At 37.6% G+C, this 25,534-nt stretch overlaps 1 pseudogene; it reads left to right on the plus strand.

Moving 5' to 3' along the window:
• Positions 1-25,534, plus strand: part of LOC145823623 (uncharacterized) — a 40,320-nt pseudogene that overhangs the window by 4,283 nt on the left and 10,503 nt on the right.

Genomic DNA, 25,534 nt, shown 5'->3' on the forward strand with positions numbered 1-25,534 from the left:
GTATGGTGAGTCGTTTTCTCTCTAATCCGGGTAAAGAACATTGGGCAGCGGTAAAATGGATTTTAAGGTATCTTCGAGGGACTTCGAAGGTGTGTTTGTGTTTTGGGGATGGTAAGCCGATGCTTGATGGGTACACGGATTCTGACATGGCCGGTGATGTTGATTCTAGGAAATCTACTTCGGGGTATTTGATGACTTTTGCAGGGGGAGCTGTGGCATGGCAATCTAAATTACAAAAATGTGTTGCTCTCTCAACTACCGAAGCTGAATTTATTGCCATTACAGAAGCTTGCAAAGAAGAGTTATGGTTGAAGAAATTTTTGCAAGAGTTGGGTTTGAAGCAAGAAAAGTATGTGCTTTATTGTGATAGTCAAAGTGCTATTCACTTGAGTAAAAATTCTACTTTTCATTCGAGATCGAAACACATTGATGTGAGATACCATTGGATTCGTGATGTGTTAGATTCGAAATTGTTATAACTCGAAAAGGTTCACACAGATGATAATATTTCAGATATGTTGACAAAGACTTTGTCGAGGGACAAACATTTGAAGTGTCGAACTTTGGCGGGTATGGTTGATCTCTCCACCTAAGTCGGTAGGGGGAGAATTGTTGGGTATACCTCCTTATTGGAGTGTGGGATCCAATTGGTTTGTTAAAGAGTTTCAATTTGACTTGGTTTGGATATAATATATTTTTATATATTATATTTGTGGAGACCTAATTCAATTAAGATACAATTAGGGTTTGATTCCAAAACCCAAGATTTAATAATATATATATCCAATATATATATTATTTTGTTTGGAACACAAAAGAAAGGACGGCGGCTGCTATATGCCATACTATTGCACTACTTCGGTAACAGTGCCGAAGCTTGGCAGATTGGTTCAATTTCAGTTATTGAAGCTTGGTTTGGGGCATCTTCGGTTAGTGCTGGGTTTATTGTTTTGGGTCTTCTACAACTCTGGTTTTGAAGATTTTGGTTCTTCTATTTGGTGAGGTCTTTCCTCTTTGTTTATTTGTGATTATTTAGAATTCACCTAAGGGTGTTTTGTGAGACCATTAGTGTCTCGTTTGTAATCGTTTGAAACTTATTTGGTTGATAGTGGAATCGGATTTCGATCCCGTGGACGTACCTCACATTGAGGGAACCACGTAAAAATTCTTGTGTTACTTTTGATTTATTTTTTCCGCATTAGTTTTTATTCCCATTGATTGATTTACTTGTGGGGAATCACGGATTTTCCCTAACATTCTCCAGAATTGGCTGAATGGAGGACTGATAAAGGATGTGGTGATCAAGCTAAACAAGATCAAATTGCAGCTTCTTCACAGTTGATATGCTTGATTTGTGTATGCTCTCGCTGTCATGTGCAACTCCGAAAATGGTTGTGTTTAATTGGCCATGAGATCGTCTGTTTGCTTTGTTTCAAAACATTTATAATCGTTGATTATGCTTCCAAATTCTCGAAAAATCCTCAAATAATCTAACAACTTTGAATATTGTTCCTCATATACCACATATGGGTGTTTAGTAAATTTAATTGTGAATATCTGAATGAAACATATATTAGTCTTAAAATCTTATTTTATATACTTTATAATAAGTTCGGTAAAGTTACGTAAAAAATTTGAAAATGTCATGATACCTTTTAATTGAAAAAATATTAAAAGAGTAATGTTAGGAATTATAAAAAAAATATCATGAAGTTGATTATGAATGATTCTCTACCTTTGGATTATACATACAATAAAACACAACATACTAATCAAATGATAAAAAAATTTCATAATGCATTTCATAATATTTTTTTTTCTTGATCCCTAGTATGATTCATATTAAAATGTGTAATTAAATTTTTATTAAACGACTTAACCGTGTCAATTTTGTGTTGTGCAAATTTGACACTAATTATACCTACTTAATATTGATTATAATATTGGATCATGTTATATACATATTCATATCGAAAAATAATCATCTTGTTTACTAATTTCATGTATGACTCAAGTTGTGTTGTCGTGTTATATATATATATATAAATTCACCCTTAAGTTGGCCAACTTTTTTTTTTTATTAGTAAAAAAATCTTTATTGATGATAACAAAACAACTATTACATCTTGGCCAACTTGTAAAGATAAAAATCTTTTTTGAGACACAAGTTTTCTTTTAATTAGCTCAAGCATGAGTAATAAGACTTAATTAAATCAACATAAGGTGATACATAATATAATAAATAAAATATAAGAAAAATTTATTCATAAATCCCATATGAGAGAATGTCACATCCCAAATTCGGGTATGATCGGCCGTGGCCCACAGGGACTCAGCCCAATGCACACGTAAGCCTAACCACTAATCCATAATCACATTGAGCAACTATACAAAAGTCCAGTAATAAATAACCAAACTCAATCCGGTGACATGCCACAAGTAAAAACGGCAAAACCAACCGTAATCAATACCATTCAAACTTATGGTATATAAACAGCCCACATATCAAAAAAATCCTAAATGAACCTCAAGAAAAATAAAAAGAAGTATGCACAAACTTGACATAACAATCTAAAACAAAATAAATGTATGTCCTAGAGGTCCATGCAATTGAGTCTCAACTACGCCATGAGTTCACCCTAAGTCCTTCTAACACCTAGAAGTGATAAAAACTAAGTCAGCTGATAACTCAATGAGTAGCAACATGGATAGTAAATACAGTTTTGAAAACATGGCTCAATTCCAAAATAAGATATATATCACAGAAACTAGATTGGCATACAGTTTGGTAAATACAATCTCTTTCAAAAAGAAGGTTCCACAGTTCAGCACTTAAAATACTCATGTCTCGCAAGAACATGATAAATGATATTTTCCACTTAAAACATATTATAATATGAACACCAATAATTTTCTAGGTACCAATAAAAACAAATAATATGCCACACAGTTCTCAAGGCTATAAGCCCTGTTGGATCCAATACCGAACTAAGAGTCATCCTCAGGGTGGCACTTGGGTCTTTTCTCAAAGACGATCCGATTAAAGGTCACCTAGCTTTTTTTTAAGGTCTTTTCCTTATAATCGTTGAGCACTAGAGTCATCACGGTCCAACCCGGATCTGTTTCCTAGTGGCCAGAGTCACCACATACAGTGGAATAATTTCCCTAAACTAAATACATATATGGTCCCAATAATCAATACACATCAGTTTCGCAAAACATGGTAGTTCATCATTATAAACATGAGACCAAAACAAATAGTTTATAGTATACCAAGTTCACACATGTTTTAGAAATAATTTGATTCAATTGATAATATAATAATTTATCAAAATAGTTTAGTCATTAAACAACAATTTAATTTTCCAACAGTTCAGGGTAAAGGGAACATTTATAAAAATATGTAGCATGAAACTACTCACCTGAAACCAAAATAATATAATCCTCGAATAGAGTATAAAAGTCAATCTAGTGCCCTGAACCAAGTATGAAAATTACATGTCACTACTAATTTAAAAATACTAAAGAATAAGAACTAGAACTAAGTAACCCCAAACTAAAGCGCACTAACACGGCTCAACCCAACTCACCGTTACTCTTAAATATTACCTAAGTTCATGTTCTTCAAGGTCTAAAATCACCCAAGACATGTGTTCCGATCGAAACTTAACTAAAAATAACTTTAAGATAAAACAGAATTTTAAACAAGTTTTCCCAATATTCGCTAACTTTGAAAATTACAAAACCCACTCCACACTATTCAAAAAATTCCAAAAAACCTCTAGATATCAACTAATATTCAAATCCAAATGGTTTTACTTGATTTGCTTATCAAAATAATTATCTACAATTAATTATATCTAAGCAGGTTATTTTCTGCCGCACTTTAAAGAAATTAACGGTTCTCTTAGTATACAAGAGCAATCAACGCAAGGCCAAAAATATATGAAACTAGACTCATAACCAGTTCTAATGACACTAATCTGATAATTTTTTGTTTTATACCCAAAGAGAACAACACTCCCGAATTTACTGTTAAAACCAATTTTTTGGACATATTTGAACGCATCAGTTTATATGAATTTTTACTCCCAAAAATTATGAGAAAATTCATATATGAAATTCAATATGTAATTGATCTAATGTAAAAATTTCAGTTCAAAATTCATTCGTTTGATATGGTTTCATGATTTTTAAAGTTTGTGGTTCTATACAGAATTTTTAAACTAAAAGAATTTCTCCCATTCTTTATACATAAATTTAATTCCTTGAGTTTCTTAACAGGATATCTATATACAAAATATATAAACCTACAACCTCTCCATCAATGAACTAAATAATAATAGAATAAGGATAAAGAACAAAACCAAAAGGAAGAAGAAAGATAAAGACCTACCACACACCCAAAAATTCTTCCTTGTTTGCAACCCTTCTTTTTTCTTCTTCTTTTCTCTCAACCTTTCTCTCTCTCTCTCTCTCTCTCTCTCTCTCTCCCCTGTGGTGGCTCCTTTATTTTCTAACACATTAATTAAATAAAATATAACTATTATTATAACAAAATATACTTACTAACTTGCCCTCAATATTTTTTTTTAAAAATAATAAATCTTGTCTCTAAATTAAATGCTTTCACCACAAATTTATTTTAAGTTTAAAATTAATTAAAAGACCCTCTAATAATATTTAATTTGCACTTAAAGATTCACAATAAAATATTTGAGATTTGTAAAATTATTATTATCTAATTATTTATTTGATTTGTATATTCGGGTTCTCACAGAGAATATTGATCCATTTAGTCCTAAGAGTTTTCTTAAGAACCAATTAATCCTTTTTGTTTTGAAAAGTTGTCTTTATTTGATTTGGTGCCATTTGAAATTAAGTAAATGTTTTTTTATGATTCATTTTTCTAATTTTCTGATTCATTTTTTGGATGAGAATGAAAATGAGAGGTGTGGAAGATTCTTTTTGGAGTAATTGGTGGCTAAAGTGTTGGTTATCAAGCGTAGAAATCTATATTTTTGTTAGTGTGATTTTTTGGTATTACATTAGAGTGTTACATTAGAGTGCTACGTTTAGAAAAAAATACATTAAGGAGTTTTTGTGTGTTACATTAATTGGAATGTTACATTTGAAAAAAATACGTTAAGAATTTTTTTTTGGAATGTTATGTTTCTAAGTTTGAGAAATTACATTAAAGAATCTTTTAGTGCGTTACATTGGAACGTTACGTTTGGAAAAAGTATACTAAAATGTTTTTGTGTGTTACATTGATTGGAATATTACGTTTGAAAAAAAAAAGACACTACGTTGTTACATTTGAGAAAAGTATGCTAAGAAATTTTTTAATATGTTAAATTGATTAGAGTGTAATGTTTGAAAAAAGTACACTAAAGAGTTTTTTAATATGTTACATTAGAGTGTTACGTTTGACAAAAACACACAAAGAAATTTTTCTGTGTTACATTGATTAGAGTGTTATGTTTGGAAAAAATACAATAAAATTTTTTTAGTGTGTTACATTGGAGTGTTACGTTTAGAAAAAGTACACAAATGAGTTTTTTAATATGCTACATTAGAGTGTTACGTTTGGAAAAAATATGCTAAGAAGTTTTTGTAAAATCTAGTTTTATTAAAAATCCTTTCGAAAATCTAGATATGTCCCGTGCTAACATGATTATTGATTTAGCCAATCCAATAAAAATTATGCACCATGATCAATATAAAGAGATAGTAAGAGAAAATCAATCCACGATACAAGATATTTTTTACGTGAAAAAATACAATTGGAATCCGCCAACTTGTGACAAAAAATCACGGGTCGTCGGCCAAACGAATAATCCACAATGCAAGAAAGATAATACAAGAGATATCTTACAAAGGTCAATCCAGGCACCCGAGTCCACTTACCGGCACACGACTTTGCTCAATCTACAGATACCTCCGCAATCTCCACTGGATATTTGCTACAGTTGTCGAATCGCCACGACGCCAATGATTTCGGAATCCACCGAAATCTACAATCTTAGAATCCATCAAGAAGGTTGTCGAATCACCACAACGCCAATGTCACACCCCAAATCCGGGCATGACCGGCCGTGGCCCACAGGGACTTAGCCCAAGGCACACGTAAGCCTAAACACGAATCCAATCACATTGAACAACTGAACAATAGTCCAATAATAAATCACCAAAACTCAATCCAGACATGTCACAATTATAAACGGCAAAATCAACCGTAATCAAAAATCATCCAAACTTATGGGATATAAACAACCCACATATCAAAAATAATCCTAAATGAACATCGATAAGAATAAATATAAATATGCACAAACTTGACATAACACTCTAAACTAAAGGAATGCCCTAGAGGTCCATGCAATTGAGTCCCCGCTACGCCATGAGTCCACTCTAAGTCCTTCTAACACCTGGAAATGGTAAACAACTAAGTCAGCTGATAGCTCAGTGAGTAGCAACATGGATAGTAAATACAGTTTTGAAAACAGGGTTCAATTCCAAAATAAGATATATATCACAGAAATTAGATTGGCATACAGTTTGGTAAATACAATCTGTTTCAAAAAGAAGGTTCCACAATTCAACACTTAAAATACTCATGTCTCGCAAGAACATGATAAACGACATTTTTCACTTAAAACAGATTATAACATGAACACCAATACTTTTCTGGGTACCAATAAAAACAAATAATCTGCTACACAGTTCTCAAGGCTATAAGCCCTGTTGGATCCAAAATCGAACTAAGAGTCATCCTCAGGGTGGCACCTGGGCCTTTTCTCAAAGACGATCCGATTGAAGGTCACCTAATTGTTTTTAAAGGTCTTTTCCTTACAATCGTTGAGCACTAGAGTCATCACGGCCCAACCCGGATCTGTTCCCTAGTGGCCAGAGTCACCACACACAGTGGAATAATTTCCCTGGACTAAATACACACATGGTCCCAATAATCAATACACATCAGTTTTCGCAAAACATGGTGGTTCATCATTATAAACATGAGACCAAAACAAATAGTTTACAGTATGCCAAGTTCACACATGTTTCAGAAATAATTTGATTCAATTGATAATATAATAATTTATCAAAACAGTTTAGTCTTGAAACAACAATTTAATTTTCCAACAGTTCAGGGTAGGGAAACATTTATAAAAATATGTAGCATGAAACTACTCACCTGAAACGCAATAATATAATCCTCGAATAGAGTGTAAAAGTCCAACTAGTGGCCTGAACCAAGTATAAAAACTACGCGTCACAACTAATTTAAAAATACTAAAAAAAATAGGAACTAAGTAACCTCAAACTAAAGCGCACTAACACGGCTCAACCCAACTCACCGTTACTCTTAAATATTACCTAAGTTCATATTCTTCAAGGTCTAAAATCACCCAAGACATAGATTCCGATCGAAACTTAACTAAAAATAACTTTAAGATGAAACAGTGTTTTAAACAAGTTTTCCCAATCATTCGCTAACTTTGAAAATTACAAAACCCACTCCACGCTATTCGAAAAATTCCAATAACCTCCAGATATGATCTAATATATCCTAAGTTTCAAACCCAATTGGTTTCACTTGATTTGCTAATCAAAATAATTTTCTACAATTTATTATATCCAAACAGGTTGTTTTCTGCAGCACTTTAAAGAAATTGACGGTTCTCTTAATATACACGAGCAATCAATGCAAGGCCAAAAACATACGAAACTAGTCTCGTAACCGGTTCTAATGACACTAATTTGATAATTTTTGGATTTATACCCACTGAGAACAACAATCCCGAATTTACTGTTTCGGACTGGTTTCCTGGACAGATTTGAATACCTCAATTTATATGGATTTCGACTCCCAAAAATTATGAAAAAATTCAGATATGCAATTCAATGTGTAGTTGATCTACTGTAAAAATTTCAGATTAAAACTCATCCGTTTGATATGGTTTCTTGATTTTTAAAGTTAGCGATTATGTGCAAAATTTTTGGACTATGATTCACACCAATTCTTTATACATGAATTTAACTCCTTAGATTTCTTAACAGCATATATACATATACACAAAATACATACACCTACAATCTCTCCATCAATGAATTAAATAACAATATTATTAGGATAAAGAACAAAGAAAGAAGAGAAGAAAACCTAGGAAGCCACACAGCACAACACACCCAAAGCTCTCCTTCTTGGCTACAACAATAATCTTGATGATTGAAAGACCCCTCTCTTTTCTTCATAAACCCACGGCTGCTAGGGCTGCTAGTGTTGTAGAAAACAATTATAACAAGAGTTAGGGTTTGTGTTTATTTTATTTTATACTAGTGGTGGGCACACTTAGGTCAAATAGATAGATAAATATACAAAATACATATATAAGTTACATGCAATTCAAATGGTAAGAGTCTAACTTATTAATTTTGTGGTTTAGAGTTCAAGTCACACCCTCTTCTCTATTTTTTTTTTTTAATAATAAATCTTGCTTCTCAATCAATGACTTTCACCATAAATTTATTTTAGGTTTAAAATTAATTAAAAGATCCTCCAATAATATTTAATTTGCACTTAAAGATTCATAATAAAATATTTGAGATTTGTAAAATTATTATTTAATTATTTACTTAATTTTTATATTCGGGTTCTCACAGCCAATGACTCTGGAATCCACTGAAGCCTACAATCTTGGAATCCATTAAGAAGGTTCACTATTGGGAATGTGTGATGAACTTACAGAGTTTGATGATATACTTGAAGTTCTTATGGCTAATGTATCATCAAGCAGTGAGAGCACTACAAATGATCCTCACTACAAGTTCACTCTAAAAAATAAACTCAATAAAATCTCTCTTACAAAATATACTCTCTCAAAATATATTTCTGTCAAAATAAACTCTCTATAAGTTTGGAAATATTGAGCTCTCTAGAGTGTTAGAAAATAAGTTGGGAGAGATACCAAAATGGTCTTGGAGAGATGCCTGGTCCTTTAAATAGACCTGAGACGGGGAAAGTTCGAGGGTGCAGACACGCTAATTGCGAGTTGTAGAGAAAAGTACTGAGAGTGTCTTTCGGAGGCTGCACATCACGAGCACAAATCAATTGGTCGTGGGCATAGTTCTAAATCGCGGTATCGGGTAACGTAACGGTATCGATCGCGGAGTCTCGATATCGGTAGTATCGGCCGGTACGTATCGGGAATCGGGTGTCGCGGCCGTGAAATTTTAAAAATCATTAGCAATCCCTCTAAAACTCAATTTTATGCATTTTTTTTTACTCTTTTAGCCTTAATTTGTCACATTTTAATCAAAATCTTAATATGTAGGAGCACTTTTGACTCATTTTCAACTAAATGATATGTATTTATTTTAGTCACAATTATAACTTTTAATTATCTGCAATATCATTTTCAACTAAATGATATGTATTTATTTTAGTCACAATAAAATATTTAAAATAAAAATAAAAATCTAATTAGAATAAACCTCTTTAAAAAAAAAATTCTAAATCTTAAACATCTACACCAAAACAAGACACAAATAAAAAAAATAAAAAAAAAATATAGTACAAAAACATGGCACCAAAATAAATAAATAAATAATAAAAACCAATAACAAACCTTTCCACTGATCTAACTTTTGACATATTGGATTGAAGATGTATTTTTCTTATTTTTTTTCCCTTCTTCTGCTCTGTAGAAATATATATATATATATATATATATATATATTAATATAAACAGTGGTGGTGTAGTGTAGAAGAAAAGAGAAAACAAAAAAGGGGGGGCTCTCTCTATCTCTCTCACTCTCTCGGCCTCCACTCTCTCTCACCCTGAAATTCTTCTTTGGAGCCATACATGAACTTCTCTATCTCTTTGCCTCTTCTCTCTCTCTCTATATTTCTGATTTTTGGTGAGACCAAACCCACAGCAACAGCAATGGTTCCAAAAAACAGAGCATCAACAACTCACCAAAAACAGAGCATAAACACAAATTATAACTTGCAACTCAGGGACACAAACCGTCTTTGAAGAAGCTTGAAGATCAAGTGAACTCCATAGCCCAAAGAAGCTTAGATCTTGCAGGTTTTCGGTACTGATTTTCATCCGTACCGGCGTGTATCGGACTGTATCGTCGTATGTATCGGATTCGGGCTGATACGTGTCGGGAATCGGCCGATACGGACGTGAAATCCAATCTCACCGGTATACCGGTGAGTATCCGACGCGGCCCTCCTATTTTCCGGTACGAATCGGCCGGTACGAAACGTACCGGCCGATATTTAGAACCTTGGTCGTGGGTGCAATTAACTTGATCGCGGGTGCTAGTGGTTAGGTCACTAGCGCGATGTCAAGGGCTTGACATCGCAGGCGCAAGTGTGTGGGCTGTAGGCAAGACCTAGACATGCTCCGGCAGCTTTTGCAAACTTTTGCTTCAAGTTTTAAGGCACATTCTCTTGCAGGCTTTTGACAGTTCATACCCTCTGCAAATAGCTTTCTTTTAGGCTGGAAAATGTCAACAATCTCCCATGCCTGTCCTCCAAAAAATATTACACAAGTTGACTTAACAAAAAAAAATCAAAACATTAGCCAATTTCTTTTGATAACAAATCTTTGTCCCAACATGCTCAACTCTTCTTGGAGCCACCAAAACTGAAACTTTCCATTTTACAAAACCAAGAAGATAAAAAACCCACTAAGAAACAATTTTGTCAACTTTGTCTCGGTATTTGTTAAAATAAATCACATGCAACAAAGATTAGCATCAAAAATCCTAACAGTTTTTGTGTGTTTATAGTAATTGGAGTGTTACGTTTAGAAAAAATATATTAAAATTTTTTTTAGTGTGTTAAATTAGAATGTTACGTTTTTAGAGTGTTGCGTATGAAAAAAGTACAGTAAAGAGTTTTTACTGTATTACATTGGAAAAAGTACACTAAGAGGGTTTTTTTTTTTTTTTTTAAATGTTACGTTTAGTGATTTTAACATTATGAAAAAACCCACATTTTGACCCTTTATGTAATTCATACTAGAATGAGACATTTGTATCCATAAGAAAAAAAAAGGACCAAAGAGTGAAGATTCACTATTTAAGATTTATTAATACTTCACCAAAATATAATAAGTAAATGTATTCATCATAACATTATTATTTCATTAATAGTTCCATCAAACTATATATATGCTTCATAGACTTTATAAAATTGTTTTGATTGTGTGTGGTATGGAAACCCTCATCTCGAATGGGGAGTGGGGAGCGTATGATGAAGACTGTGGAGTCAAGGCCACCTCTTAATTTCCTTAATAATAGGGTTACATGGATGCCTGACCCACCTCTTAATTTCCTTAATAATAGAGTTCGATAGATGCCTGACATCATCAAAAATATATATAAGTTCATTTTTAAATTTATTTTCTAAATTTAATGATGTATAAGTAAAATAATTAATTAATAATTAGAGAAAATATGAACGAGACAAATAGCACATGAGAGTGATTGGCTAATTGATTATTAGATCTGAAAAGTAAGTCTAATTTTTTAGCAACACTACTCTTTTGTCATTAACAATGTTATATATAATATTATTTCTTATTAATAAATGCATATGAAATTCAATTATTTAGAAAAAGAAATAAGTTGTATCTATATCGTAGGAATTTGAAAATAAAAGAAAATAAAAAAATGTGAATCAAATATAATAGATTACATATTTTAAGAACCGAAGTAGAAAATTAAAATATTATAGACTATAGTATAGCAAGTAGTATTTTTTTTGAGCATTAGCATAGTTAACCCCAAATAATTAACTATACTTACCGCCCTTATATTTTTACTAAAATTTCACTTTTTCACTTCTACTTTCAACCATACAAACATGGGCCAAGTTTATTTATTATGTCATGGTAAAGTTAAGATTATTTTAAAAGGATTTTATTTTAAGGTTTTTAATATTAAAATTTTATAAGATAAAGAATACTCAACATTTTCATAGTACTTGGGGTCCCTTAATATTTTCGTAGAGAAATTTCTGCACAGAGAAATTTTGGCACAAATAAATTTCTACATAGAGAAATTTGTCTTCACAGAGAAATTTCAACTCTTCAAAGAGAAATTTCAGAAATTTTATGGAAAAATTTAAGCTCGTCATAGAGAATTTTTTAATAATATTATTGAGGGATCTTAACCTAAAAAAAAGAAAAAAAAAAAAAAAAAAAAAAAAACATATTGGACCTCTCCTATAATCAAAAGTTAGAGAGAGATGTTTCACTAATTTTTCAAATTTAAAAGTGCTTTGATTTGGTTTCCAATTTAATTTTGTTATTAGACGCCATTAAATTCACTAGTAAATTTAATAATATTATTGAGGGATCTTAACCTAAAAAAAAAAAAACATATTGGACCTCTCCTATAATCAAAAGTTAGAGAGAGATGTTTCACTAATTTTTCAAATTTAAAAGTGCTTTGATTTGGTTTCCAATTTAATTTTGTTAGTAGACGCCATTAAATTCACTAGTAAATTTAAAAATTGAATTAAAAAAACTACACTTTTAATCTAAAAAATATGCAATCTGTGTCATTTAGGTCATCAATATTTACAAATCCATGAGTAAATTTGATTTTTTTAATTAAATTTAAAAATCTTATTAATAAGTGTCCTTAGCATTAGTTAATATATTTAAAATGAATGTACAGTTCTTTATAGAAGTAGATTGTCGAGAAGGTAACCATAATTTACAAAAGTCAAAATTTAAATAGCCCTGCTCTTGAGTTAACTGACCGGTATTTGGATAGAAACTTACGCTTCATTTGTTTGATTGAAAAATATTTTTTAAAAAATAATTTATGCATTTTCTAGCATTTGGTACGATGAAGAACAAAGCCAATAAAAAAACATTTTCTATAGCCAACGACAAACAAATCTAGCTCGCTCCACGACAGTTTTGCCAATATGCCAAAGTCATTTACTAGTCATTGATCTCCTCCACACAAGTTTCAACTTTTCAATCAAGTCTTGATTTAAAAGATGGCTTTGTTGGCCAAAACAACCACACTCTTGCACAAAGCCCACCACATGGAGAGAATTTACATGAACTCTCTGCTGGCTGTACTGGTACTCGTATTAGCAGTGCAGTCAGCCTTTCCATTCTCAAACTTAACCGATCAATCAGCTTTGCCTGCTTTCAAAACTGCTATCAAGTATGACCCTAACAATGCATTGGGTAATTGGACCACAAGAACCAATTTCTGCAACTGGGCTGGAGTCTCGTGCAGCCGACGCAGACAAAGAGTCACGGCCTTGCGGCTTCAGAGCATGGGTCTTGCAGGCACCATTTCTCCTCATATTGGAAACTTCTCATTCCTCAGGAGGCTTGATCTTCGAAACAACAGTTTCCATGGCTTTGTGACTCAAAACCTTACTCGTTTGCGTCCGTTAACACATCTCATACTACAATACAACCTGTTGGAAGGAGAGATTCCAACAAGCATACAACAATGTCAAAAGCTTCGAGTCATGTCTCTTGTAAGCAACAGACTTGTCAGTTGAATACCAGATGAGCTGACCACCTTACCATTGCTTCGTATTCTTTTCCTTGGAAGTAACAATCTTACAGGTACCCTATCACCTTGCTTTGGTAATTTGTCAAACTCAGAAGGGTTTGGTTTAGAAAACAACCATGTTTATGGAAAAATTCCTAATGAGTTGGGACATCTGAAGAAGTTGCAACAAATTGGTTTTTATGAAAACTATCTCAGTGGGTGGATTCCACCTACACTATTAAACATCTCCACTCTCGAAGAGGTTTTGTTATCAATGAACAGCCTCTCAGGAAATCGTCCTCCGAATACTGGGCTTTGGCTTCCTAATCTTGAAATGCTTGATGTACAACTGAATAAACTTAGTGGGAAAATCCCTTTGTATCTGTCCAATTGCTCAAAGCTCAATGAATTAGCCCTGGCTTTTAACCACTTTACAGGGCCAGTACCTAGAATTTTTGGCAACTTGGGTATCCTTGAAAGGTTTTCTTTGCTAGACAATAAACTAACATTGGAACAAGGAAGCTCTTCAATTAGTTTTCTGATAGATATGACAAACTGCAGCTCTTTGATATACCTGGTTATAGTTGGTAATTCATTGGGGGGAATCATACCCGAATCCATCGGGAACCTTTCAAGTAACCTACAATATTTTGATGCATCTAGATGCCAAATAAATGGTGAAATTCCTAAAGAGATTGGTTCCTTAAAAGTGAATCTTCTTGATCTTGCTGACAATAATATTCAAGGAACTATTCCATCAACAATTGGGGAAATGAAAGGCTTGCAAAGGTTGTATCTACATGGTAATGAGCTTGAAGGGTCCATTCCTGATAAGATATGTCATTTAAGCAACTTGGGAGAAATTTATCTCCAAAATAACAAGCTCTCTGGTTTGATCCCTCACTACACTGGAAATCTAAGCCATTTGCAGAGACTATTCCTAAGTTCTAATAGATTGAACTCGTCTATACCATCGAGTTTATGGAGCCTTGAAAATCCCTTGAATTTAGATTTGTCATTCAAGCTGTTAGGCGGGAGCCTCGATCTAAACATTAAAGCATTAAAAGTTTTTGAAAGCATAGATTTATCTTCAAACAATATTTCAGGCAAGATTCCCAATGCTATAGTAGCTTTTCAAAGCCTTAATTCTCTTAATCTGTCAAGAAATTCATTTTGGGGATCCATTCCAGAGTTATTTGGAAACTTGATAACATTGCACTCTGTAGACGTCCCCGAACGCTCCCGGGAGGGTGAGTCCCGTTCTGTTCATTTGGGGTCACTACAGCTCAGGACTCTCAAATTGTCGCGGTTCTAAGTCTGAACCAAAGAGTCCAAACCCGGCAAATCGTTTTGAGAAAACAGATTTTTAGAAAAGAAGTGCCAAACATGGACTGCTTTGCCAGATACAGAGTCGCCACCTAAATATTTTATTTTGGGAAATTTAGGAAACCCTGACTCGTTGCCTAAGGCCACGTGTCCGTCATCACCAAAGTTGCCTCGGCTCGGGAACTTGGGTACGATTGGGGAAGGTCACTTCATGAGCACCCCCGCTCGCCCGATCAAAGATCGGCCTCTACTAACCATGATATCTATTTTTGAAAATATTATGTGTTCTTATTCCGGTAATTAGCCTAGATTACTATGTGATGCGCACAGCATACAAGTATAGACTGGATCGCCTGAATTGGAACAAAACATTTCATGTTTGTTTATTTGAAAATGGTTTGATGGTGCTACCCGCAAGTAGGCTAAGACGTGGATTTGCCACCCTCAGGTAGGCTTAGAAAACATGATTTTGCCACTATCTAGTGGGCTTAAAACACATAGTGAATGAATTGTTCCAATCCAAATAACCCAACTTTCACCCACAGGCATTCAGGTAGTTATATCATATAAGCATATAGCCTCATGGTAAGCATGCTATTCATGGCAGTCACTCACACGCATGCAAGGATGCTAAAGCATAAAACTTACCGAGTACTCCAAGCCAAAACAAAAGCTAATTAGAAATCCATGCATGATCCTAATTATACAGAAATACCTAATGCAACACATGCAAAATGCAACTATAGCAGGCTCGGCTATTCTAAACATGGTATATGAGATGCAACATCTAACAAGTATTCAACTTTGAAATTGAAATACAAATGCAGTTAGTATGATGCGCCGAGCCCGGTGCATGCAAAACAGATGAATGATGCAAACATGCTGTCATACTGTATGCTAATTGAAATATGCCCTAATCTAACCATCATAAGCTGGTAAATAAAAGGGAGAAAGACGTGGGGTTGGAAGACATACATCACACACACGCACACTTATTACAGTTGTGCCCTCGCGCAGAGGGTCCGAATAAATATACAGTCCCGAATAAAAGAATAGTACAGTCCAAGTAAATATTACAGTCCAAATATGTGCAAATTCCTAATTAATTAACAAATTAACTAAGAAAATAAATAAACTGGCATGCAAGCCAGGGACTACCTTGATTCCATTCCGAATGATGAATGATGCATGCCAGGGTTGCCTTTGCGCGGAAATCCATGACGATGCCCCAATTAGCCTCTGTTTGCACCTGTTCTTGAAATGCGTGCCAAGCCTTGGAAGACCACTGATTCTTGATTTGCTGCAACAGAGAGCAGGAAAGGGGCATAGCAATGTATTTTCACAAATGTATGCATGCCTCGATCCTCGTGCCACCAATCACGCATCTCGATGTATGATGGCCGAGGAGTCAAATTGCACAATTTAATATGAAATGAATGCACATGAAAACACAACAAGACCTAACTCCATCATGCATAATCCGGAGTGTCGGTGACTAGGGAATTGAGACACGTTTCGTCACTCGGAGTACGGAACGTACCTCGTTTCCCGTGCTCGGGCTAACTCCTATCCCAAGCACAATGCAATATGCATGACATGCATGGATGCAAACTAAGATACAACCTAACATGCACAATGTTATGAAATGGCATACACGATGCACGAGGTAACATGGCATACACAATGCACTAATATACAACCTAGCATACAAAATGCTATGAAATGGAATGGAATACACAATGCAATATGGACATACACCAACACAAGTGGGCCTCAGTCACACTCACATAGGAGGCCATAAGATGAAAATGAGACAACTCGAAGTGCGTGCACGCGTGCACGCAAATCGAGGACCGAACCTACGGCACGGAATGCCACTCTAACAAGACATGGCAAAACATGGAATATGGCATATGATCATGCAATTTTTAGAGGCAAAATGAGATGCAAAACATCCCCGAATCATGGCAAAATGATACCCGATGCGTGGAACGAGTCCCGAAACATGAATTTTGGTGCATGAAATGGCCTATAGCTATGCAATGCATGCATAATTTGAACATGAAGTATGAAGAAAGAAGCTAGGCAGCCCCAAAAAAAGCATGTTTACAGTTTAAATCATGGCCAAACGGGGAACACAAATGAGGCTAGATTAGCATACAAAAATGGGGCCAAGAGAGGGGTAATGAAGCAACTCACAAATGCTGGCCCCAAACAGAGAAGGGGCCTTCTAAAATATTGAAGAGGGGCCAAAAATATGATGTATTACAGTTTATGACAAACCCCAAAAACAGATACAAGTATGCTCAAAATGCTATGCAAAATAATGGCACCAAGAGAGCTATAACATGAAGTATAAAAAGGATGTCCCAAACAGCCATAGACCCTTAATGAAACATGAAGAGAGGGTCAAAATAGTGCCATTTTAAGTTCGGACCAAGGTCCAAAAACAGAAGCTCAATAGGCTAATAAATCATGCAAAAATGGGGACCAAAGAGGAGGATAATGACAAGTGGCACATGGAGGTCCCAAACAGTGATGACCCCTTCTTCAATGTTGAAGAAGGGCTCAAAATAATCCTATCTACAGTTTACATCATGCTCCGAAACAGATTACACATAGGCCAAAAATACTATGCAAGATTATGGCATACAAAGGGGTAATGAGGCAAGTGCAAAATGGGGGTCCCAAACAGGGTAAGACCCTTAATGAAAGATGAAATAGAGCTCAAAAAAATGTCAATTTCAGTTTTGGTCGGAGCTCAAAACAGCATGAAAAAGGGGCTAAGAAAACTTGCAAAAATGAGCTAGAAAGAGGGAGAAATCAACTCACCCTTGAAGACCAATCCTTTGCTGCCTCTTGGACCAAGAAAAGCTGCCTCCTAGCCTCTGAGAAGACCTCCAAACTGCTGGAATGGAAGTGGCAGTGTGGTGCTAGGTGGTGATGAAGAAAAGGGTGTAGGACTTGGTGTTTTGAGGCTTAGAGTAGAGAGAGAGGGAGAATTGATGCAAGGCTCTCAAAACAAATTTTGTAACCCTAAAATCTGAAGGGGAGGGGCTGTATATATCAGCAAAAGGGGTGGAAAAGAGAGGGAAAAAAAGGGGGGGGGGGAAACAAATCAAGTTTCCCCCCAAAATGGCCAAACCCTCGGACATGGGTGTAGTGGAAAACAATTCACTTCTAGGACACACTTGGGGAGGGGGGCATGGCCGGCTAGTTTAAAAGGGAAAAAAACTCATTTCACCAAATAGGTGGCCGGCCAGCTAGATTTTCTGGCCGGCCAGCTACTTTCAGGACAAAAAAAAAAAGGCTGCCGGGAAGAAAAGTGGTCGGTGGGTGATTGTGAAGTCCAATGGTGGCAAATTGAAGCCCCGGAAGTTAGATTTCCAATGGTGCAAACCTTACATTAAAATTCCTCCTGTGGAAAAAGTTATGCCAGTTTCCGTAAAGCCGCGCAGATTTCGGTCCAACCAGAGTAATGCCCTACTTCAATCAACCATATCTCCCCCGTCCGGAATTGAATTTAGGAGATTCTTGAGTGCAAAATGAAGCCCCAGGAGTAAGCTTTCCAACGGTGGTGGCCTCATAGTTTGATTCCAAGTATCCAAATGAATAGGCCCGATTCGGCGAGGGCTGCTCGACTTTCTTTTAACGGCTCATGCCCATTTTCTCCCCCGACTGGATTTCTTCCCTCTTCTCTTCTTTTCTTCAACTTCAAACCCCTAAGTAAGGTGTTTTGAAATATTTTTCAAGGATTTCATCTCTCTTTCATTCATTTCCACTTTGTCCTTGCTCGGTTTACCGAAAAGTGCAATTTTTGACAAAATGCGAGCCTCGGAACATCGCAGAAACTTTATTTCAAAAATGTTTTTGAAAGAGAGGGTTTTAAGTCTAAAATCTTTTGATCGAGATCGTTCTGGTCCAGAACAGGGGTATGAAGTTGAGATTTGACTCTCTATTTGCCGAAGAAATTGAACCTTTGCCCTGCACACCTTTCTCCACCATGTAAATCATCAGTCACGTCGAAGTCTTATGGACGGTCAAAAATGGGGTGTCTACAGTTGCCCCTCTTTGACAGAACTCGGAAGTGAAGAAGTGACGGGAGTGAATGTCAAAGCCAAGAGATGACCCATTTTTGACGAGGCCGAAGACTTGGACAAACAAACAAAATATAGACAAATAAATGGTTGTGCCCGCAGGCTGCCTACGTATCCTTTTGCAAGGAATCAAACCAGCGTAGCTCAGGGGCAGGATGCGAAATGATATGCAGAAAGATTTTGAAGATTGGACTTATATGCTACGCGAAGCCAGTTTGATAATTGGACTTATACGCTACGCGAAGCCGGTTTGATAATTGGACTTATACGCTACGCGAAGCCGGTTTGAAAATTGGAGGATTCATGCAATGCACTGTAATGTAATAACTGAAATGCAATGCAATAGCTAGGAAATGAAGGTACCTCACAGGGGCAATTGGCAATGACTTACCTCATGCTGCTGGGGATCTCCTGCTTCTTCTAAGTTGAACAACAGGTACTACTTTTCTCCCTGACTATGGCTGCAGCTTTCCCTATTCTCCAACAGGGTGACAGACTAGGTTAGATCAGTATCCAGAATTGAGGTGCATACAGATGCTATCTCAATCTATGGGGCTGCCATACAGATTTCAAGCCGAGGATATACCCCTGGGTATTTAAACCATACTTTAGTCTCGGAAATCCCAAACCTTTGCGTTCTAGGCATAAGCCATTCGAACTCTAGTTTCCACCGTCTCAGTTGGTCTCCTAGGAACTCACCGCAAACACAGGCAGGTGGCTATACCAGACCACCAGAAGTCGTTCGAGAACGACAAACACCAAAGGAATTGCACCTTTAGAGGATTTAAGGTCTCCTAGACCGGGGAGTGCACAAGACAGTGCGAAGAAATGCAAGTGCGATGCGCAGAATGGCGCGAATGATGATGCAAGATTTAAGGTCTCCTTAGACCGGACGATAAAACAGATATGATGCAATGGATGTAACAGATGTGATGCAATAGATAATAGATGCGATGCAACAGAGAGTACAACAGATGCAAAGGGCGACATATTCCAACCACGCTGGACACGCGAGTGGAGGCAAAACAAAAAAAATCAATCAGGAGCGCGTTCTACGCAACCTAAGATAAGTTCCAAACACGCTGAAATCGCGTAAGGAACGGGACACTCAAACCACGCTAAAATTGTGAGAGGAGGCCCCAAAACAACCGCCCAGGTGCGTACACAACGCAACCTAGGATAAATTGCAAACACGCTAAAATCGCGTAAGGAATGGGACACTCAAACTACGCTGAAATTGTGAGATGAGGCCCAAAAACAACCGCCCAGGTGCGTACACAACGCAACCTAGGATAAATTCCAAACACGCTGAAATCGCGTAAGGAATGGGACACTCAAACCACGCTGAAATCGTGAGAGGAGGCCTAAAAACAACCGCCCAGGTGCGTACACAACGCAACCTGAGATAAATTCCAAACACGCTGAAATCGCGTAAGGAATGGGACACTCAAACCACGCTGAAATCGTGAGAGGAGGCCCAAAAACAACCGCCCAGGTGCGTACACAACGCAACCTGAGATAAATTCCAAACATGCTGAAATCGCGTAAGGAATGGGACACTCAAACCACGCTGAAATCGTGAGAGGAGGCCCAAAAACAACCGCCCAGGTGCATACACAACGCAACCTAAGATCAATTCCAAACACGCTGAAATCGCGTAAGGAATGGGACACTCAAACCACGCTGAAATCGTGAGAGGAGGCCCAAAAACAACCGCCCAGGTGCGTACACAACGCAACCTGAGATAAATTCCAAACACGCTGAAATCGAGTAAGGAATGGGACACTCAAACCACGCTGGCCGAATCCTCGGAGGCAACGGCTTAATGTCCGGCTCATCCTCTACTCGTGGAGAACCTCCGCCATATGGAATATCGTCAGCCATCTGAAAAAGATGCGAAAATGAGCAAAATGAGCGAAACGAGCCAAAATTGCAAAAAGTCAACAAAGTAACCTGAGATAAATTCCAAACACGCTGAAATCGCATAAGGAATGGGACACTCAAACCACGCTGAAATCGTGAGAGGAGGCCCAAAAACAACCGCCCAGGTGCGTACACAACGCAACCTGAGAAAAATTCCAAACACGCTAAATTCGCGTAAGGAACGGGACACTCAAACCACGCTGAAATCGTGAGAGGAGGCCCAAAAATAACCGCCCAGGTGCGTACACAACGCAACCTGAGAAAAATTCCAAACACGCTGAAATCGCGTAAGGAATGGGACACTCAAACCACGCTGAAATCGTGAGAGGAGGCCCAAAAACAACCGCTCAGGTGCGTACACAACGCAACCTGAGATAAATTCCAAACACGCAGAAATGGCGTAAGGAATAGGACACTCAAACTACGCTAAAATCGTGAGAGGAGGCCCAAAAACATCCGCGTAGGTGCGTACACAACGCAACCTGAGAAAAATTCCAAACACGCTGAAATCGCGTAAGGAATGGGACACTCAAACAACGCTGAAATCGTGAGAGGAGGCCCAAAAACAACCGCCCAGGTGCGTACACAACGCGATCTGAGATAAATTCCAAACACGCTGAAATCGCGTAAGGAACGGGACACTCAAACCACGCTAAAATTGTGAGAAGAGGCCCAAAAACAACCACCCAGGTGCGTACGCAACGCAACCTGAGAAAAATTCCAAACACGTTGAAATCGCGTAAGGAATGGGACACTCAAACTACGCTGAAATCGTGAGAGGAGGCCCCAAAAACAACCGCCCAGGTGCGTACACAACGCAACCTGAGAAAAATTCCAAACACACTGAAATCGTGTAAGGAATGGGACACTCAAACCACACTGAAATCGTGAGAGGAGGCCCAAAAACAACCGCCCAGGTGCGTACACAACGCAACCCGAGAAAGTCCCAGAGGACAACGATCCCAAACGCTGCTCAGCGTAAAAGGATAAAAGGGAGAAGATAACACAAGATGCAAATAAATGGAAGTATGGTGTGTATGACAATACAAGTGGAAAAGTTCATAACAATGCAGGTGGAAGGGTGCATAACTTTGAAGCAAGCTTGATCTTGCGCTTGAGGTAGAGGCACACTCATACTTCGGAGCATTGACAAGGCTTTGAAAAGGTACATCCGGAATACAATCACGAAATTTGCTGAAGGTGAAACACACTCAGATGCTTCCATTTTCCCTCTTTTCTTTTGCTTTGCAGTCCGGAACCCATGTAGCTTCAGATAGGTCCTGGTTTTACTGTTCTCACGTGACCTAGGTTGAACCCCGCGACTTTATGAAAGAACCAATTCTGTTTTGCACAAATGTGGAGAACGACACAACACTCGGAGCACAAAACGATTTTATTTTTGAAATTGAGAGATGAGTTTTCGACCAGGTATTGAGTCCACGACTGAACACAGCAAAACGACTCAACAAGGAAATAAAAGGCACACAACCTAGACACATCGAGTAACACTCGAAATGACTCAAAACAAGAATCGAGATAAAACAAAAACACACGACACTCAGACATGCACAGGGAGCCTATTTCGCCGGGTAGTGTTTCCCACCCTTTCTCATTTGTGGTTCTCACATCACTCGGCCCTCAAGCTCTGTTTTTTCTGAAAAAGCCCTTTTCTCACTTTTCCTCTCATCGCACATCTCTCTATTCTTCGATCTCTCATTTTTCATCCCTTCCCTGGGTGGTTGATGGATAAACAGCAAATTGTGGGCTCGTACCCCTAGCATTCTGCTAGATTCTCTTTCTTCCACTCGCAGCTAGTGAATTCCTCCCATGGAAGGGTTGCGCTACAACTGGGTGTGTAGCAAATCTGCAGCTAACATCAGTTGATGATGCTTTGCTGAGGAGTTTGGACGTGATAAGATCTGTCCAGATGATAGAGTGGAATATCTTGCCCTATTCTAGTTCGTGCTTCGCACTTTGCTTGATACCTCGTTGCTTGGAGGATGTGAGAGCTTTCTGCCCTTCGTTGTGCCCTTTTCTGGCGAATACGGTGCCTTTTCCGACAAGTAGAGTGCCCTTTCTGGCAAGTATTTTGACAAAGGGGAAAAGGCAGAACACCTGACCCAACTGTGCCCCTAGTTCATCATTTTGACCATTTTTTGTTTTTGCTTTCTACTAAAACAGTTTTGACCAACATGAGAGTTAGATTAACGCGTTTGTTCGATTTTCTGATTTAAAATCATGCAAGTTAGGCTATAAGCACTGAAAATTTTCCTCTTTTGGGTCCAAGAAATGGTCCAGTTTTGAAAATGGAATACTTTTCGAGAAGATTAGTCAACCTCAGTAAAAATTCTCAAAAAACTATTTTTGCAAATGACCACTGCTCAACTAGCACGGAACCTACTCTTGAGATGCACGACCTCGGATCCATAGCAATGGAAAATTGCCCCTTGTCTGAAGGACACTGCATGGCAACGGAAAGTTGCCTCTTGTTTGAAATGACACTGCGGCGTTTTGAATGGCAACGGAAAGTTGCCCCTTGTTTGGATAGCACTGCAGCGCATTGTAGTCAGTCCTTAGAGCGACGAACACAACCAGACTCTCAGATACAGAGAAGACAAAGATGACCAGAACCATCGCATGGACACAGTTGATTTGGAAGTGTTTATGGCTGGACTTCAAAATGAAGTTGCCTACGTATCCCAAAGATGGAAATCAAGCCTTACGTAGTTCGGGGTTAAGGTACACTCGGGTATTTAACCTCTCCTTTTTATGCTCTAACTTTTGCCAAGGCGCCTGTTGCGAGTTTTCGACCTTGCGAGCTTTGTTTTTCTTTTCTTTTTAATTCTTTTCATTTCTTTTCTTTTTTGATTTTCTTTTTTTTGTTCTTTTCTTTGCATTTTTCTTCATTTTTTCTTTCATTCTTTGCACTTTTCTTCTTTTTTTTTTTTTTGTTCTTTTTCTTCTCCTTTTTTTTTTCTTGCTCTAACTTTTGCCTGGGTCGCCCTTCCGGGTTTTCGGCCCAGCGAGCCTCTCAAAGGGTAAAAGTGTAGCTTTGTCCATGTCCAATGGTTTTGAGATCCTGAAGTCGTCTGAATCCAGGAGAGTGGCTGTTGATTTGTAAGAGGACTCATCTTCAGCTCTTCGAGCATGTCTGATATCTTTGCCCCTAGTTCGAGGGGTACTTCTGTTCTAGCTTTGCAAGCTTCTTCTGATCTTCTGATCTTTTTGATCTGACTTTCCTGGCCTCTTGTTCGAGGGCTGCTTCAAATCTAGCCACACAGGCCTCACATCGTAGTTGACCGTTGAACCTTCTGAATTCAAGTTCAAGGTTTGGAAGCGAAAGGGGTTGAGTCTCGAGGCTGAGAGCGATCCTAGGCTGCACAATCTCAAGAGCGATTCCACACAGGTCTTCGCAGGACTGCGCAAAACATTTTATTTTTGAAAGTTTTTAAGAAAGCGACAAATCGCTCGCGCTGAAGATAGTGTGAAACCAGTCTGAATCAAGCCAGGGTCCTTCTCAGTACTCACACTAACAAGCATGATTTCATTCATTAAGGGCTTAGCACGCCTCTCTTTCTCTCAAATGATCAAAGTTTTACAAATCCCGAGGAATTCCTTCCTCTTTGTTTTCACCGCAGTGTTCAAAAAAGTTTTGAAAAACTTAGGTCGATACAATGATTTCAAGGCACAGAAAAGACAGAGTTCTTTAGTCAAATACTGCCGTCTCATTCAGAACTTTCGGCATAACTGGCACAAGGCGGAAACAAATGCGAGAGCGTGAAGATCATTGCTGTTTTATTCAAAAATCTGTTGGCACAACTGGCTCCCTGGCAGAAACAGACTCAAAACAAAATGAAAAGACAAACATAAAACAAAATGGTGACGCCCGAAGGTAACACCCCCCGGAATCACCCGACTCCTATACAACAGGACTGACTCGATACGACAAGATAGACCTCAACTGACTCAGTATGAAAAGACTGACTCAATACAAAACGACAAAACTGACCGAATACCCAAGTCAGAAACTGGCATTCGCAAATGCTCAAAACAGTGCCTGTCCTTCCCACATCTAGAGTAAATCGAGTGCCACCCGCAGCTGGTTCAACCTCTGATCAGATCACATTATCTGCCCACAAATTCACTGATCAAGTGCTGATAGACTTTGCTGGACTTGGTGCGGCAATGACCCCGTTGTCAATCAGATCTTGCACTTTGTGGTGAAAACAAGAGCAATTGTCAGTACCATGACCAGTTTGTTGATGGAAGGCACAGTATTGGGCAGCATCATGCGTAGCCGGAAGAGGATTCGGGAGAGGCCGAGGCTCAAGGGGTTTGAGATGGCCTTGTCTTATAAGGATTTGGAAAGCTTTGGACAAAGGCATGTGGAGGGCATGGAAGACCCTTTGACCTCGGGGTTGGTACTTGAAAGTTTGTGGATTTTTGCTGGACGCACCAGCAAAGGGCTTGGCAGGTGCTGGCCTGGTTTGTTGATCTCTTCCGAGTGCAGGATTATAACTGAAAGGAACGTTTCTGATACAACGACCCTTTTCTCGGCTTGCCCCTTGATTCAAACTGCCCCCAACTTGAGTGGCAAAAATATTATCCACAGTTTTTGCAACCACTGTAAGCACTTG

The sequence above is a fragment of the Camellia sinensis genome, chromosome 4 (assembly GCF_055761805.1).
Source record: "Camellia sinensis isolate YWXY chromosome 4, ASM5576180v1, whole genome shotgun sequence".
In the NCBI taxonomy this organism is placed as follows: Eukaryota; Viridiplantae; Streptophyta; class Magnoliopsida; order Ericales; family Theaceae; genus Camellia; species Camellia sinensis.